This window comes from Misgurnus anguillicaudatus, chromosome 2 (genome assembly GCF_027580225.2).
Source record: "Misgurnus anguillicaudatus chromosome 2, ASM2758022v2, whole genome shotgun sequence".
Taxonomy (NCBI): Eukaryota; Metazoa; Chordata; class Actinopteri; order Cypriniformes; family Cobitidae; genus Misgurnus; species Misgurnus anguillicaudatus.
In genome coordinates this window covers 24,733,124-24,748,997 of record NC_073338.2, presented here as the reverse complement: position 1 = coordinate 24,748,997, position 15,874 = coordinate 24,733,124, and the positions used below count along the sequence as shown (strand labels likewise).

General features: G+C 36.6%; 1 protein-coding gene across 1 annotated transcript in view; it reads right to left on the bottom strand.

The window, feature by feature from the left end:
* The window catches only part of cdh6 (cadherin 6), a 208,701-nt gene extending 196,537 nt beyond the window's left edge, over window positions 1–12,164 (bottom strand). Inside the window, exon 1 of the mRNA XM_055202074.2 lies at window positions 12,053–12,164. The gene's annotated coding sequence lies outside the window, so the exon portion shown is untranslated. The remainder of the gene's footprint in view (window positions 1–12,052) is intronic.
* Window positions 12,165–15,874: the final 3,710 nt, after the last annotated feature.

Below are 15,874 nucleotides of genomic sequence, written 5' to 3'. Positions count from 1 at the left end.
AAGTACTTTTTCTTTTCAGATTTTGAATATGTCCGAAAGCTCTTCATGTAGGAAATTTCAATACATTGCATGTGGGGTGCTGCAGGGTTATTTTAAAGTGAAGCTTGACAGTTATTCAACACCCAGTTTCATCTTGTCCCACTTCTCCAATCCCTTCCTGTGTAGGATGAATTGATTCTAAGACCAAGTCTGCTGACAGTAGAAGGTCAGAGAAAGAAGAGAGATAGAAAGAGAGAGAGAGAGAGAGAGAGGGGGGGGAAGAGAGAGACAAAAAGCATGTGCAGGCCTGGAGGATGTCGGGCAGTTGAACGCGACAGCTCATTAAGTCTCGTCCAGCCTTTAGCCTCCTGCTTATGAGGGGAGCTTCTGACCCTACAACCACCTAGACCTGCTGCTAGAGGCTAGAAAACATCTCTCAGTTGTTCAAACAGCAGCAGGAAGAAAATAATGACTTGCTTTAGTAACTACTGAACCTCTGTTGTGGTGGGTAGTTTGGCAAGGGTGTAATTTTTTGTGACCCTCTCTGTGAAATCCAGTCTAATTTTGAGATTAGGGGCATTCTTGGAAATAATTAGATTCTGGTAATGACGCCATCTTGGACTCATGCAATGCATGAGAGTCATGGCGCAACGTACCTATGGCAACGAACACTTTTTCCTACAAAATTGTATTGATTACTCGGAAAAGACCTTTATTAACCCCTTGGTGCCGTGTGGATTACTTAAGTGATGGATGAATTCACTTTTTGGGGAGTTTAAATTCAAAAGTTGTTCCCTGATCCTGATTCTATCATTATAAATAGAGCTGCCAAATTTTTTCGATTAATTTCGAATTTGATGCAATTTTAACTTGATTTAAATCAGGGAATCGAGATTTTGAATGGATGTTTGTTACAGTCAAAGTGAAAGTGCAGACATCATCTGATTACACAGGAGGGTTTTCCTGCAAATGAAACAGCAGCCGCCTAGGCAAAATTTCCAAAACCAATTGGGTTATATTATTTTATGCGCTTTTGCTCAGTGTACACTGTGGAAGAAGTAAGAGAGCCGCGTTATCCCTCTTCGTGCACGTTCTCGCTCTTCCTCCCGCGTTCATGCTCTGTCCCTCAGCTTTATTCTTCAAAAGCATCAAACCAAAGTACAGATGACTGAAACCATGACCTAAACCTCACGTTGCAGTTGTACCTGCTGAATTATAGCATATAAAACACTCTATTTCAGTGCAGATTCTGCGGTGTGTCTGCACAGAGAGTGCTCGACTGAATAATATGCAATGGTCTGAGCAAATAATATAGTAAATAGTATACAAAAAGCTTGCAATGTCCTCGTTGACAAGGTGAACAGTGTGATTTGAAATATAAAGTACATTATAATTCGCTAACTAATAATGATGATTTATTTGAATCATAGGAAAATGTTATTAACATGTAACAGGAGCTTATGACTGTGAAATTAAACTCCAATCAAATACAGTAGAACAAAACATTATAAAAATCTAATTTCTGCATAGATATTTTAAAAACGTGAATTCATTTTATATTTATATCATGTTGATAACTATCATTTAGTGCACTTGGATTAGATTATTAGAATGTTATTGCATTAGTGTAGTAGTTCAAAGTTGGCTAGAAAAAAATTGAAAATCAAATTGTGAATTAATTAAATATTCTAAAAAAAATTATCTAGATTAATTTTTTTTGCCAAATCGCCCAGCTGTAGTTATAAAGCTAAGAAGAGCAAGAACATTTACTAAAATAACTGCAAATTTGTTTTAAGTCTGAAAGATGATAAACATATGTATTTCGAATGGCTTGAGGGTGAGTAAATAATGGGTTAATTTTTAAATTTGTCTGACATATCCCTTTAAAGTTTGATTTCAGGAATTAATTTTATTGATCTCAATTTTGATATGACCTTACTTAATTCAATATTAAAGATATTATGGAAATATTTTCACAGAATGTTCTTCATATCTTGTAGAATAAATTGTTGCTGCCCGATGAAACTCACGTATGTCAAAACGGTTACTTTTCAGGAAGTGAAAAAACACTGTATTTCAAAAGCAGTTGAATGTAGCGTTGTCATACTTGGTACGGCATATTTACATGTAACCATATTCTTGCCAGTGTAATGATATAATCCATATTTGACCGTGCATATTTTACAGTAACGGTGGTTGATACGCGTTCTTCCGATCATTAATTAGAATGGCCAAGTCGCGTTTCATATTGACAGATGAATACGCTCAGTTTATTAAATAGCCTACGTCTTAGTTTATTAAATACGCTTAGTTTATGTTATATTAATTATACATTCATTAAATGACTCTTGCAAACTATGAAGGGACAATGAATCAATACACTGACATGGTAATGCTAGAAAGATTTCCACAGTTTGCACAGTCCTACCGGAATTTTGTCACTCCTAAACGTACGTCTGGCGTCAGTGGGAAACGTTTACCTCGATGAAGGAAAATCATTGTCTCACCAGGCTATGTTTATTCGGCTATCCAGTGCTGAGCTTTGATGAAACTTCACGAGACTGGCGAGATGCTTCCACAGGGCTGGAGATACGCGGCGTGATTGACAGCTTTGACACCAAATGGATTTACGTGAAAATCAGATGACATAATTTCACAACTTTTCATTGGCCATTTAGATATGTGAGGCATACTGTGTACAGAAATGAACCTGGACATTCCGTAGAAAAAAAAAATCGGCAAAATGGACATACATGGTTTTCATCGGACAGCGACGAAATATATGTACAAAATAGTAAATCACAAGCAAATATTTTAACTGGATTTTTATAACAGTTTGGGCTAAAGTTAACTAACTAGGCCAGTTATATGATTTTTACTTCTAACAATATTTACATTTTACATGTATTTGCATTTACCTCAGTGATCTGTATGTTTCTAAATGCTAAATGTGCTCAGAATATTTATTGATCAAAAAATCATTAAAAAAATATTATAATCATTGTTTTCTCTCACAAACATATTGTTTTGTTTTAACATATTAACACACTGTTGCATGGATTACTTCATTGTAGTGGGATTTTAATATAAAATTATTTGTTCAGCTAAAGGAAATACATTTGTGATAGCATAAAGGTGAGTCATTTATTCATTTTCATATTTTCATATTTGGGTAAACTGTTCCTTTAAAGCAATCATTTGGCTATGTATAAACAAACTACTCACCCGAGAGAAAAATTTATCAAAACTGTTCATATGTTTGTTTAATTTACTTTTATAATTCGGGTAGGCTTAATTAGGCCCGTAAACCTAAAGGGAATACAACTTAACCAGGGCCATTGCAGCCTGTATATAATCTGTTAAAGTTTCTAACAAGGTCAAGCTCCAATGCGAATTTGAAAATACTGAACAGCATTAAAAAAATCTGACTGCTTTCACGTGGCATTCGCTGTATTACACAAGGTCGCAGTGAACATCATATCAGATTCCAACCATGGGCTAAAGTCAGAAACCCATTGTGTGTAAATGACCCTCAGGTGAATAGGTAAACTTTAAAGGCCTGCGAGAAAGGGCATTTTCATTTATTATCGTTATTCTATTCTAGTTTTTGGGGGGTGTACTAACTCAAAACTCTACGGTAGAGAGTGCAGGGACTGTGATGTCATTATCCTGATGGATTTGCTTTCCTTGGGCTGTTTATGTACAGCGGTGAGTGACATTCATTTGGTCTGGCACACTGTTCCTTGTCTTCTGCATCACTGTGGCAGTGCAGCAAGAGTGCATTATTTGATAAATGTGCCGAGAAGTGACTGCAAAAACATGAGTTGTGTCAACACTTAACTGTCATTTCTCTCAAGTTTTTTTTCCCTGTAAGACAGAAAATGAGACAAGCTGATTTTCCTATTATATTTTGAATAAAGTGTTTATATGTTCTTGTACAAACAAATACAATATGTACCAATATAATGAAAAAAAAATAAGTTTTTTTTAAGCTCAAAAAGTAGAGCGCAACAAAATGGCAAAGTTAATTTTAGGTTTGATTTCCAGGAAATGCATGCACTGTTAATACAAAAACATTGTTTGTGTTCAACTGAAGAAAGGAAGTCAAATACAGTAGGATACATCTCGAATTTGCCTTTGCCCCTGTGATGTTGGGGTTAGGGGCGGGGTTTCGGTATTGTTTGTTATGATAATTGTACATTTTTGCACTATTAACTTCGTACAAATTGATACATTTTTAAAATAATATGTAATAATTACAGTGAGATCAGGTTGTATTTTTGGACAATATTAAAATTAATATCTGACAATAAGTTGGAAACCGAGTCCCAATATCATTAAAAATCATTAAAATAAATCGCTACTCTGGTAAACTGTTGGAATACAAAATTGGTGCCTCAGTAATGTCCCATGTATTAAGGCTGTTACTGATATGCCAGAACCAACTTGAGTTACACTTTATTTTAATGGTTTCCATTTCGCATTCTGTTGACTGTAAGTAGCACTGCATCAACATGTCAACAAACTTTCATTAGAGTATTGGTAGACTGTAAGGATAGGAGGCTAGGAGACTAAGGTGACATGTAGTTGCCAAGTTAGTAGAATGTCTGTTTGGGGAAATATTACAGTAGACAATCTACTAATACTCTAATGCAGTGGCATAGCAGTCAACCCTGGGCCCATATGCAAATAATTATAATAAAAATAAAAACGGGCCCCAAACAACAAGTGCAATGAGGGGCATTTTCATAGAGAGCACGAGCACTGAGACATTCTTCAATCTGGGTGCACACATGTATATTTTGAATGAGAGACATTTGCAATTGCAATGCAGACGTTTTAGTGTGTCTACACTCTCTTGGCAAGAAATTCATAAATAGCACAACGAGTATCGAGTGTTCGTCCAGTTTTGTGCCAAGGCACACTTGGAGAGGTTCGCGCCTGCAATTTGTTAATGTACTTTTGCGCAACAACAATGCCCTCTCAACATTTGTCAGTAAAATAGCAACTTTTGGATATATGGCAAGCGTATACGACGAAAAAAAATTTGTTAGGGTTCCCAAAGTACCCAGCAACAGGAACCGTAGATCCAGTTTGTTTTTCTGGGGCAGCAACAAAGTTGCAGGTGTGTTTGTTTGTTCCCAACATTTTGTTAATGAATGTTTTATAAAAAAACAGCTCAGTTCGATGCTGGATTTGGAGATTGTATAGACGGTTTCATGGGACACACGTGCATTGTTACGGTTACGTAAACTACTCTTAAATGACTCTATTGTTATTGATTGTTTGTGGTGTTTACCAGAAGTTATGTTTGTTCCATGAACTATAAGAATGAATGATAAAATGATAAAAGACCTGGTCATGAGTCGGAACCGCATTTGGTAAGTAAAACTGCTTCAAATGTGTTTTGCAGGCAAGGGATAATGCAATGATATATTTTGTGTATGGTCGTGACTTGCTCCGCTCATGACGGTACCCCTTCAGGAGCTTGTCTGTTTTGGGGAAAAAGCGGTACAGCTGTATCTGTTTTCTATAAATCTGATAAACATACGAAGATGTGAAGGATGCAATACTAATCTATAGGTACCCAAGATTAATATGAGAAGAAATTGTGTGTGGTACGTGACCTTTAATAAAAATGCAAGCTAGTTGTACAATGCGTATTTCCAAACCGTTTTATTTGTTTTTAGAAAACGTATATTTCAACCAACTCATCTAGTATCAGCACACCAGCTAACTCATGTTGAAAGTATGTACTCTTCAAAACAGGGATGTTCAGTACAAGAGCTCTGAATATTGGTTTGTTTCGAGTTAAAGTGACTGTCTAGCACGTCTGATAGTGAGTAACTCGTGCAACATTGCTCACTCGAGATGTGAACCGTTGAAGCGCATGACATCATTACTTGGAAGTGGTCGCATTCTGCCCAGGTCTATATGCATACCCTGCAATCTCAGACGCTACGTCATTACTCTAATAAGAGTTAGTTTACATGTGGGTGCAATGTTCCTTATAGTCAACAGAATGTCAAAGTGAACCATCAAAACAAAGTGATACCACAACTTGCTACAAAATTCAGTCTAAATGACTAAATCAGAAATTATTATAGAAAAGATTTGGAAAATGATGTGATGTCTGGCATATTTTTGAAGAGAAGTAATGGTTTCATGCCAAGTTCAAATTATTGGAGTGAAAGTGACATTTAAACAAACACATTGCCAATTAAGGAAAAACTACAAGAGAAAATCTTTGAAACATAGCAGAGCTCATGTTCATTGTGTAAATTGATCTATTTCATAGCATCACACTCCCATGAAAACCAATTTAAATTGATGGGCTCTTTCATAAAAACTAACTAGAAAATCAGATGAGACTAGCGAGTGTATCAGAGCTGTGATCAGAGTAACAAGTTCATTTTGCCATTTCAAATTCACTGCCTTTTAGATTAAGTTCATTCTTCTAAGCCTAAACATTCTCAGTGTTGTGTACAATGCACAGTAGCACTTTATTTTACAGTACGTGTACTTACCTTGTACATATACAGTATGGTAAATGTGTTGTTAGGGGTGTGACGGTTATTATACAACCCAATATCACGCAAATACGTGACTATTTCACGTATGGACCAACGTGAAAATCTCACGTTTTGCCGGTTTTGAACGTGAGCATGTCACGTTTTCTGTTTGTGTCACTTTCACGTTTTGGTTACTCAACTTCTTTGTCCTAATTTCTTACCATTGTCGCTTCGGTTTAGGGTTAGATTTACATAAAATGACATCCTTACCTAAACAAACTCTAACCCCAACGTCAGGCGACAATTGGTTAAAGTTTAGAAATATAAAAGAATAAGTCTTGTATCTTTTTTTTTATAAACCAATACTTAAAGTGACAAATACTTAAAGTGACATATAACACAAGCACCAAATCTAACCCTAAACCGAAGCGAAAATGGTTTGAAAATAGGACAAAAAAGTTGAGTAACCAAAACGTGAAAGTGACACAAACAGAAAACGTGACATGCTCACGTTCAAAACCGGCAAAACGTGACATTTTCACGTTGGTCCATACGTGAAATAGTCACGTATTTGCGTGATATAGGGTTGTATTATATAACCGTGAGACCGACGGTTATAGTTGAACAACGTCATTAGAACTCTATAACCGACAAAACCGTGTTATTAAAATATAAAAAAAATATATATCATAAAGAATGTTTAAATACTAATTAAAAACCATTGTCACCAGTCTGTGTTACACGCCCCACTATGTTATCACGTCACGCAATGAAAAATACAGAGCGGAGCAGACACTGACAACGCGCTGACATACAGGAGAGACACGGGCACTTTTTGGTTACTTTTGAGATTAAACATATAACACAAAGTCTCACCTTTCAAATCATCTCTTCCTTCTATTTAATTTATAGAATCAAATAAACATGAACGATCATAAGATGTTTTAACCGCGGAAAGGCTCCGCCCCGCTTTTCAAGTTCAAATCCTCCCATGTTAATCTACTAACTCTCCTGAAAGCACATTCACTGCTAGTTGTCTTGCTGTTAATTGTAAATAAACGTAGAGCAAGTAGCTAATCAGTGTTTAGTTTATTCAAATGCTGGTTTGAGCACTGAGCAGCGCGTATGCAGAGAGTGTTTGCCGCGCAAGGCCATTGTGCTTTACACCGGCTGCGTTTGCAGCGCATACTGTGCAGTTTAACAACAGTATAACAATCTCAAGTTCACATTACTTTATTTTACATGCATTTATGAGCAAAACCTCTTCAAAACGCTTTTTAATTCACATTGTTTTCATGCTGTTCTGGTCCGTGTAATAACAGATATAAACACAATTATAGACATAAAAAGGCCAATGCACAAATCTGTTTCTCTGAAGATTATTAAGATAGATGATAAATAAAGGATGAATTTATGCTGGACAGAGAGTGACAGCGCAGTCTTCTGTCAACAGTGTGTTTTTTAAATATTTAATTGCTTTCTGTTAAATTGCTCAAAGTCATTACTGTTTAAAACACACTTGGCATCACATTCATGATTTTATGGTAAAATGACACTTTGCGTCAATCCACGAACATTTAAACAAGCAACCCCCCCCCCCCAGTCGGTTATGTGACGAACCGTCACATTTGACTCAGGTCATAACCGTCATCACCAATTCTGACACCGGCACAGCCCTATATGTTGTACTTACAGACAAATGTGTGGTTCTTTTGAGTATCTACATTGTAATTAAATGGTATCATTACTGTACTTACCAGTGGTACATACTTGGTAGTTATTATGTAACTCTAGGTAAGTACTGGGTAATACCAGATACATACTTATAGTGTAGGTATACTGTAACTAACACGAAACACAACCATAATAATGTACAATTTAAGTATTTAGTACTTACAGGCAAGTGTGGGTTAATAACATGTACTCATAGTGTACATATATGATAACTAATAACAAACACTACTCTACTTACAAATTGTATGTATATGGTAAGTATAGTACATACAGGCCAGTGTATGTTAATGACCATCACATATAGTGTATGTATACTGTAACTAACGAGAAACACTAATGTACTTATAAATTGTATATACTGTACATGGTATGTATATGATATTTACCATATATGTACAAGGTAAGTACAGGTACTGTAAAATAAGGTGCTACCCAATGCACTGTTCACTGTTTGTTTTCCCGAAAAAGTAGACAGTTACATGCATTTGGACTGCTAGTGTCACGCCCCTTCCTTTGAAACAAATCCCACCCATTTTCGAGAAGCTTCTATAAGGCATAGACATGTGTTGCTCCTGCTGTGGGCACGAAAGGAATCCATCAAAGAAATAAATTGAAATCTGTCAAGCTTGAAATCAGCCTAGTGGTGGTTTAGTTGTAGAACCATTTGGGAGAAAGAACTGATTAAAGGTAGCCACATAGCTCTTTATCACAGGATGCCTGTAAAGTGCTTTACTTTATGTCGTCTCAGTTTACCAGCAAACACGTTGTTACTTCCTGTAGTTTATGCAAATAGCCAAGAACTTCCATCTCTGCCTCATTTGCTACTTTTTCATTTTTGTGCACTGGATTGGTCAATTCGATGTAAAGTAAATACATAAAAAGTCTCTTGTAACAACTTTTTATTCACTAAAGCACTCAGGTGAGGGAAGCAGCCAGGAGAAGTGATCCATCATCATTGCTTTTAATCGATCGTCGAGGCAGCCACATCTCCTGATGAATAATCTGAATAATCTAATCATGCTGTGTTGAATGTCAAGTGATCTGAATAGTTGAATCAGCAGCTTTAATCTTGTAGGGTTTGCCTTAATTGTCCTTTATTAGTAGGAACAAAGGAAAGTTTTGACGTCACTAAATAGAAGTTCAATGTTTCAAAAAATATATATAAAAGTTAGTTTAGCAAAAAAAAATAAACGTACACTTTAAAAATGTTTACGTTGTTTTTACCCATAGTTGGGTCAAATATAGGCAAACCAAACAGTTGGGTTTTAAATAACAACATTTGAGTTGAAACAACACATCATTTTAGTTGAAATAACCCAACGATTGGGTTTGTTCATATTTGACCCAACTATGAGTTAGAATAACCCTTTAAATAACTTTTTTAGAGTGTACCTAAATTCACTAAAATACCTTAAATAAAATAAAATAAATAAATAAAGTCAAATTAGATGCAATGCAAAAATTTAAAGGGATAGTTCGGGCAAAATTATATTAAACCCATGATTTAGTCACCCCGAAGCTGTCCGAAATGCATATGTCTATAATTTTTCAGATGAACACATTTTCAGTTATTTTAGAAAATGTTTTAGATCTTTCAGTTAATCAAATGTGAAGTTATGGGGTCCACATCCTTCAAGTCAAAAAAATTAGCATCCATCCATCACAAAATAAATCCAAACGACTCCACGATGATAATTAAAGGCCTTCTGAGGGTAATCCACGCTGTTTTGCTATGTGCCCCCACCCTCTGCATTTGTCATACGTCACTAAGACAAGTGTGTACATTACGCTGATACTCTCTCCTGAATACAGAGGAGTCTAAGATGGCGGCACTACTGGAAACATTATTTTTATTTTATTTTTGTTTATAAAGTTTTAAATATGGATATTTCTACAACAACACCACATGGATTACCCTCAGAAGACCTTTATTTATCATGCTGGAGTCATTTGGATTTCTTTGGGGAAGGATATATGCACATTTTTTTGGACTTGAAGGAGCTGGACCCCGTAACTTTACTGTTTAGCAGCTGGAAGATATAAGACTTATATAAGATATAAGATTTTCTAAAATAACTGAAAATGTGTTCGTCTGAAAAATGATGGACATATGCATCTTGGACGACTTCGGGGTGAGTAAATCAAGAGTTTAATATAATTTTTGGCCGAACTAGCCCTTTAAGCATTTTGCAACATTCAAGGCCTGAACATTTAGCCCTATACATTTTTGCACGCACACACACACACACACACGCACACGAACACACGCACACACACACACTGGTTTCCATGTTTTGTGGGCACATTCCATAGACGTAAAGCATTTTCAATAAACATCATTCTGTTTGATTTATACACTTGTTTCCTCATGGGGACCTCAAAATACTGGTATTCCTATCTAGGTGACAATTACCAGGTACACACACACACACACATTCATGCACGCACGTACACATACACTCTCTCACACACACACACGCACACACAAAAACACACACAGTACTTTATTTAGTTGTAAGGTTGCAAAAATGACTGATACATTAGAAGAATGACTGATACTCCAGCTACAACTTATTCTGTGAGTGTTTTTCTAGTTATGTCTAAAAGCCAAAAGGTCCATTACTTTTGAGCTCGGTGCTGTAGTTAAATGCACAGAGGATAATGCAAAAGCCACAAAGAAAAATCACCCCCTTTATCTATAGACAAGTACTTTAAAAAGCTCTTCAAATAATCATTAAAAACTCTATAAGTTGTTTGTATTTGGGTTACTTTGTTGGGAAAAAAAAAGGTAGAACGTGGGCCTCAGATCATGGTATATTCCAAATTTTAAGTTCAATTTTTTCACTCTTTCAAGCTTTATTATCTCTGGTGTTACCTATTTACATCTCTTTAATAAGGCACATGACATTTTATTTTATGTCAAAATACTTTCTCCAACCCCACGGTAATTCCAAAGGGCAAATACAGTTTTCATAATATGGGTTTAACTCATAACACTAAGACACTGTGCCACTATAAAATCATTGATGTATTTGACTGAGCAGTTCACTCATAACCATTACTCTCTGGCTCAATAATGTGACTTTGGGACAGGGCTACCTGTAATAACCTATATGCCTAACCCAAACAATGCCATATATATTAGATAGGAAAACAAATCCCCCTACAGCAAAAGCTGAAGGCTTGTCATAACACAAAAACAAAGAACCCAGTAAACTAGGTGAATACTGCCACAGATTAATTTACAAGGTGGAGGGAAAAACAGAGATGGCAAACTTCATAAATCTTAGATCAAACTCAATCATTTCTATTCCATAACAAGTTATACTGTCATGCTCCAAATATAAAAGACAGATTGATAAAACACTCAGGATATGTTTAAACCTGTGGGTTGTATGGGTCACAGGCAAACATTTTTTTTAACTCAATACAACAAATTGAGATTTATGATGTGAGTTTAAAAGAAACTTACAGAAGTTACAGAACTCTATAAGAGCATTATATGGGTCAGTAGTCACATAATAGCATTTTGTACAATCACCATCAACAACATTATCTCTTAAAGTGAGTGGTTCAATTATTATTACAAACCACTGTATTATCTGGCTCACAAGTTGTACTGTAAGAGTTTAAAAACATGCCCATAAGGTGATTTTTAGTCTTAAAAAAAAACAAACACATATAGTCTTTTTATACATGCCAAGGATACTACAGTGAAAGTAATACATCATTAATATATCTTTGGTTCTCTTTGTTTTTGTTAAGCTAGTAAGCAGAATACTTTTTATACAAAACTAAAATAGACTATGTTTAGTTATGGTGCTTACCTCAGTTTGAAATCTTGCATTTTTCTTCACTTCTTTGGAGCAATATGATAATCCAATTCTTTCTAAATATCTCAGAATCTGTTCAAGTCTCTATCTGCTTCCGTACGTCACGTTCTCTTCCTCTCCTTTCCATCCACTCTTGGCTTAGATAAGGATACACTTTGCAGTGCAGTCTTTCATTGGCTGACACGGGAGTGAGAGCGGGGGGAAAGAGATTGCTCTGATGGCTGAGATGATGGGAAGGTGAGAGACTGCAAGAGATCACAGCAAACACTAATACCTGAAACAATAGAAGTGCACTGAAAACACTGAGAATTTCCTGTGCTTCTAGGCATTTTTGTAAAGGTAAAAGGTACATCAATATATTGATGTTAAAACACCTTTCATGTGTTTTTTCAAAAATACAGAGACAACTGTAAGCAAACCATGCACAAGCTGTTTTTTTTTCCAAAAATGTTTAAACATTGTAGTGCATTCACATTCGACACAACCCAGGCAACAACAACATTGCCTCCACTATTCTTTTCAGTTTCATGTGGCCACAATAATGGAGCAGAAATGATTCATTTCACCTCTAAAATGTCTTCTTTTCAAAAAATGACCCCATATGCTGTTTGTGCAAACATTTATTACGACATATAGATGGTTTTAGCACCAACAACATAAACAAACGGCTTTAGTTAGACTTCCACACAATAACAGTCCTTTTACAGTAGTTTATTATTAATAACAAGGGAAATAAATGACAAGTAAATTACCTTTATTTATATATTATATCTAGCATGGGTGCCAGCCGATCTTAGCCCCACCCACAACATATTGAGGACGGGAAGATCGGTCTGGGGTTTCTCCATTGAGGAGCTTTTATGCTAGACCCAAAGCTGGTCGGACCAATCAAATTGTTAGGGCGGGCTTTATACGATGATGGACAGATGATCAACAGTAACGTAATCAACCACGTCATCAAAGAGAGCGTGTGTTGAATCTGTTTACAACGAAATAGGCTGCCGCTGTAGAATTCAGATGTGTGGATTCTGACATTGAGTCTGTTCTTAAAGATATCGACAGAGCAACAGAGAAACGCGATCAAGGCATTCGTTGATCGAAAAGATGTTTTTGCCGTCCTTCCTACGAGATTCGGCAAACGTTTCATTTATCAGCTAACTTCGATGGCTGCTATGAAGTCGGGACATGAAAACCCTATTGTCATTGGCTGCGTTTACACTTGGCATTAACATGCGACCTGTATCTGGATGTTGTCCACATACACATTGAAAAGACAAGTGTAAACGCGTTTGTGATCGGAATGTTATTCGATCTGTGTGTCCTGATGCAAAGGTAGTCAAGGACGTTTTGCGATCGGATCTCAGTGTAATGTAAACGCAATCCAGCCATCGTATCTGCATTTACAGGTCAACGTCACACAAAACCCCGCCCACTATCATCTCTTCTCACTGACAGCTGTCAAAAATAAAGGACGTTAGGTCATGGAGCGCAGGTGAGAGACGCACAAATTCATATTTGTGGCGCAATGCTAGCTAAGCTTGAAAGTATCTTAATAAATCGATATCCAAAAGCATTTTAACACTGCTGACTGTATTTAACTTATTCAGGCATATGTTTAATATGTTACAACTATTCATAGAGAGATTCAATATTTAATGGCAGAATTCAGGATCGTTATAATGTTTGAGTTTCTATGGCGACATATCAACATGAATGTTGCGCTTCTTTCTGGTCAATCGGCTGTTTCTGTCTTATTTAACACATTTTAAATTACTTTAAAACACATACAAACCATAAAAACATTAACCAAATACTTTATTTAGTGTTGGTTCGATGCAAAGTTTCTTATATGTGTTTGTAAATTGCATTACTTCTTACGCACTATGAACAGGAAATTTAGGAAAATGTTAGCACTTTTAATTAAATAAGATTAAAATGACCAGGAAACATAACTAACAACAGTTTATGGTTAAAATAGAAATATAAATATACATATAAGTTCAGGCAGAGCCAAAAGCCCATTATTAAGGCAGAATAAAACAGTGGAGTCGGTCATTTTTTACACGGATTTTGTTGTTGATGAAAAGCATGCGGGTGAAAGTCAAGTTCAGGTAAAGTTACACCGGCTGAAAAATCCATCCGCGTTGCGGACCTGCAGATAAGATAAGGCTTTTAAAGATAAGGCATTTAAAGCTAAAAAATATAACGCTTAAAATGTGAACATCATGCTAGTTATTCTCTGCTGTTGGCTTCTCAGTAGCACTGTACAATACAGGATTGCGGTTAGCACGACAACCCTTAATCATGTGGCTAAAGACAGCTGTACCCATTTTGATTGACAGCTATTCATTCAGCGCGTCTCCCCGCACGGGATCCGATCACACATCCAGATACAGAAGCCTTCGATGTGGACAAACGCGCCGTGTCCTGATATACTCATGATCTGATCAGCCATTGTTGTTTCTCCTTTGGTCGCACTTATGGAGGACCAAGTTAAAGAAGCAACTGAAATGGGATGCAACTCGGCGTGCACGACGCTAACTCAGACTTAGAATATTCACAATGTAAGTGTCATTGTAGAGGAATAACTAGCGGTTCAGTCAGGCTGCAAAAGACGCCATATCAACATACGTCACACACTTCGTAGCTCTGATTGGTCGTAGGTCTATCCAATTGAGTGCAGAGGCATTTTTCGGTTGAGACACGCCCCATAATCATAGCCCAATGGAGCGGTATCAGACTCAAATTCTGACTAGAATTGAGTATGACCACGTCAGGCTATATTATATCTAACACATATCAACTTTTACACTGAACATTTTTGTGTTAAATTAATGTATATAATGTTAGCTACAGGTCCTTAAATTCTTGCCTGGCTGTCCGCACAGTTGTGATCCATGCTCGCCATCTTTCTTCGTCTTTAGCAAACCAAAACATATTATTCTCGTCAAGGTATTTGTTTTAGAGACCAGTTTAGCCACTAGCCAGAAAATAGATAAATATAGACCAATAGTTCAAATTAGGCGCGTAACCGGGACAACGCATGTTCATCCGATGAAACCGTTTAAAGTTAAACATTCTCTAGCTGATGTGTTGCATGTTATAATAAAAATATAGTTTATTATTGAATTATTAGAACGGTGCTACATAAAATATATTTTTTTATGGTTTAACTATCAATACCTAGCCTGGGTGCCAGCCCATCTTAGCCCCGCCCACAAGATTTTGTAAACGGGAAGATGGGTCTGGGGTTTCTGCGTTGAGGAGCTACTATTTTAGGACAAATGCTGGTCGAACCAATCAAATTGTCAGGGCGGGCTTTATACGATGATGGACAGATAATCAACAGTAACGTAATGAACCACGTCACCAAAGAACGCGTGTGTTGAATGGCTGCCGCTGTAGAGTTCAGATGTGTGGATTCTGACATTGAGTCTGTACTAAAAGATATCGACAGAGCATTGATTTTAAAAGAGGAACAGAGAAACGCGAGCAGGGCATTTGTTGATGTCCTATTCGGCAAAAGTTGGTCGCAACTGAAATGGCTAACGTTATCACGGCGATGCAACTCAGCGTGCACGACGAGATGGATATAATTAGCGGTCGTTGCCAGCTTCTTTTCGGAAGCCCGGAATCGTGGTTGCTAAATAAGTGGAGGGACATGCTAGGCTCCAATATTTTCAAGCAAACGTAATGGCTATCGCCGTGGATGAAGTTCACCTAACGTACAAATGGTAAGAGATAGTCTTACTCTATGACTTAGTAAATACTTCATGTTGTGATATAAACGAAATGTTGTAAACATAATAGGTGTTG